This window comes from Echinops telfairi, unplaced genomic scaffold (genome assembly GCF_000313985.2).
Source record: "Echinops telfairi isolate 266 unplaced genomic scaffold, ASM31398v2 ScPeMD7_7469;HRSCAF=8507_1, whole genome shotgun sequence".
NCBI classification, from domain to species: domain Eukaryota; kingdom Metazoa; phylum Chordata; class Mammalia; order Afrosoricida; family Tenrecidae; genus Echinops; species Echinops telfairi.
In genome coordinates, this window is record NW_022111373.1 from 26626861 (window position 1) to 26627874 (window position 1014).

Below are 1014 nucleotides of genomic sequence, written 5' to 3' on the forward strand. Positions count from 1 at the left end.
TTATTATAAAATTAACATATCATACACTCCCATTGTTAAGTTGCTTTTAAACATTGTGTGTGTGTGTGTGTGTATGTGTGTCCTCACTAGCCATTCTGGTGCACTGTCCACCCTCTGGCATTCATTATTTGCTCCCCAGATCCACTCTGCTTTCTTTTTTATTGAGATTTTTATCTGTTTCATTTCGTTATGTTGTTAGTTTGTTGTTGTTTTTCATGTTTTTCTGAATATGAAATCCAGGATAGGAGAAATCTACCAAGACAGTAACTGGATTAATGTTCTTTTGGCAGTATGGCAGGAGAGATTAAAGGGACATGGGGGACTAATAAGGATGAGTACAAGAATGAAACAAAATGTTGTTCTAAAACTGATGGTAGGGATGATTGTACAACTCTTGATGTGATTGAATTATTGAATTGTATGGCATATGATTTATGTGCCTATACTTGAAAAAATAGATATTGTTTCATTTATTTTTAAATATTCAGAATTTACCCCCTCATCAGCTCTTCTGGGTGTTGTAAATCAGGAACATGGCCTATAAAACTTCTTTTTGAAGAAGTAAAGGCTTCTTCTCATTTGGAGGACAATGTTTATTGCTGGTATAAATTCATTTTGGCTTGCTTTTAGTGTTAGCCTGGTAAGTGAAGTTTCATCTGACTCTCATGTATACAGACTCATTCACAAAATTTGGTTCAGTGTTCTGACTAGCTGTTTTTATCACTGTCTCAGCTATAAGATTTCATTGTCCCTAACAAGGCAGTCTCCATTACAGCCCTCTTCTTTTCAACTCAGCTGCATTTGGACACCCTGGAAAGTGCCCTGGGGTCCCTCTCACAGCCCCCAGAAAGGAGAAAGGCCTGGGAGACTGCCTCAGCTTCACCTTACATTCTGGTCCTGAAGTATTCTAGACTCTCCTTTGTATAATCCCCTGGAAGTGAAAGGAGACTACCCTTCACTTCTATCCTACTTCTCCTGGATTTGAACTCCACAATTAAGCCTTAATGACAATGA